The sequence below is a fragment of the Chanos chanos genome, chromosome 5 (genome assembly GCF_902362185.1).
Source record: "Chanos chanos chromosome 5, fChaCha1.1, whole genome shotgun sequence".
Classification (NCBI taxonomy): domain Eukaryota; kingdom Metazoa; phylum Chordata; class Actinopteri; order Gonorynchiformes; family Chanidae; genus Chanos; species Chanos chanos.
The window spans coordinates 1,572,704-1,575,203 of NC_044499.1; positions in this window are offsets into that span (position 1 = coordinate 1,572,704).

Consider the following 2,500-nt stretch of genomic DNA (forward strand, 5'->3'; position numbering starts at 1 on the left):
GACAGCAGAGAGGAAACAGGAGACAGGAGACAGCAGGCAGGACACAGGAGACAGGAGACAGGAAACAGGAAACAGGAGACAGGAGACAGCAGAGAGGAGACAGCAGACAGGAGACAAGAGACAGCAAACAGGACACAGCAGACAGGAGACAGGAGACAGCAAACAGGAGACAGCAGACAGGAGACAGCAGACAGGAGACAGGAGACAGCAGGCAGGAGACAGGAGACAGGAGACAGGAGACAGGAGACAGGAGACAGCAGACAGCAGACAGGAGACAGGAAACAGAAGACAGGAAACAGAAGACAGGAGACAGCAGACAGGAGACAGCAGAGAGGAAACAGGAGACAGGAGACAGCAGAGAGGAAACAGGAGACAGGAGACAGGAGACAGGAGACAGGAGACAGCAGACAGGAGACAGGAGACAGGAGACAGCAGGCAGGAGACAGCAGACAGGAAACAGGAAACAGGAGACAGGAGACAGCAGGCAGGAAACAGCACAGAGGAGACAGCAGGCAGGAGACAGCAGACAGGAGACAGCAGACAGCAGACAGGAGACAGGAGACAGCAGAGAGGAAACAGGAGACAGGAGACAGCAGGCAGGAGACAGCAGACAGGAGACAGCAGACAGGAGACAGGAGACAGGAAACAGGAGAGAGGAGACAGGAAACAGGAAACAGGAGACAGCTACTTGTATTATTTATTTTTATTTATTTTATATATATATATATATATATATATATATATATATATATTTTTTTTTTTTTTTTTTACAGAAAACCCTTTATCTTACTGAATGATTTTCCTGGTTTTCTCCTGCTGGATATGTAAAGTGTTCCAACATACTGCATTTTGGAGAAAAAAAAATGTTTTTGTGACTGTATTGTGTTTGTGTGTGTTTATTTATATATATTTGAGTAGATATACGTTACTGGAACAATCTTTTACAACTGGTTACAGTGTAACACTGACAATGCAAAAGGCAGAAACCTATCGATAAGATATTCACAGTCGTGTTCTGTGTTGAGCACATCAGTGTGATGTTGGCTGGTAGAAAAATCTGTTCATATGATAGCGTGTGTGTGTGTGTGTGTGTGTGTGTGTGTCATTTTGATGCAAAAAACAAAAAGAAAGAGATAAAACAGTTTTGACTGCAGTGTTTGCTTTTGTCAGAGATTTGTAGAGCTTTGCATTTTGTGTTTGTGGTTTTGTGTTTTGTGTTTAGAGTTTTAAGAAAATGAGCCAAAGATGTAGAGAAGGTGTGTAAACAGATGTGAAAAAGTGTAATGCATGTGTGTGTTTTGAATGAGCTGGTTTTATTTAGAACTCTACACTTTCTCGCTTTGTGTTTTTTTGTCTTGGGGTCAACTCTTATTCGGGAGTTTAAAACTTTCTCTAACCTTTAAAGGAGAGCAGAGAAGCTTCCATATCGCAGAGGAGAGAGAATTCTGTGACACGCTGTACCCAGATCAGTTCGGTCCTATGTCACAACCCAGAGGGGAAGTGACAGTTGTCAGAGTGGACACTCTGTGTGTGCGTGTATGTGTGAATGTGTGTGCATCCGTGCGTGTGTCCCTGTGTCTGTGTGAGTGTGCGTCCGTGTGTGTGTGTGTGTATACATAACTCTCAGGTGTTTTCATTATGCCATAAAACTGCTTTACAAACGTCAGCAGCTCAAAGCCCAATGACGGACTCGGTTTATGACTGGTTTATGACTGGTTTATGACTGGTATTGGTAAGTGAGAGTTCGTCAGACACTTTCAGGGAGGTAATAACACCTGAAATCAAATCTGCCCCCAGTTAATCTGAGTTACAGTGTTTCTGTTCGTCTGGCTCACACGTTTGTTTGTCTGGCTCACACCCCTGACTGCGGAAACAGGTACACTGTTAAAAAAGAGAACTCTGTGGTCTAAACGATGTGAAGGTTTCTTAAATCTGCGTTACAGTTTTTTACGATTGCTTACACACTAAAATGAAAAATTACACACAGTTAGTGAAAGCTGACAATCAAGGAGCAAAACCTCAGCCCAGATCTTCACAACTATAACATTCTTAGTCTCACACTTTTTACAAAACACTACACACAGTGTTCTGCTAAACACTAAACACACTTCTCTGCGTTAGACACAGAATTCTAATGTGATGTCACTTCTTTGCCATTTCAAGGCACTGCCTTCAAAATACCACACTTATGAACCAGTTGATCAAACACGGTCATCAGGTGTACACACACACTTAGGTGCTCGACTGTGTGTGTGTGTGTGTGTGTGTGTGTGTGTGTGTGTGTGTGTGTGTAAAGCAGAAATTGTGCTTGCGGTTTTGCAGAATTGGTTTAGGGATTTGGTACATGAGTTTCTGGTTTCGGTGATCGCATTTCAAGTTCCAATTTTAGCGTGTAAAGAACCGTGAATAACTGTAAAGTGAATGTGTTTTCTGTGAGATGTGATTGAAGAATGAAGAGAAGTTTGTTCAGAGATTCCTGGTCGAGCTGATGTTTGTAAAG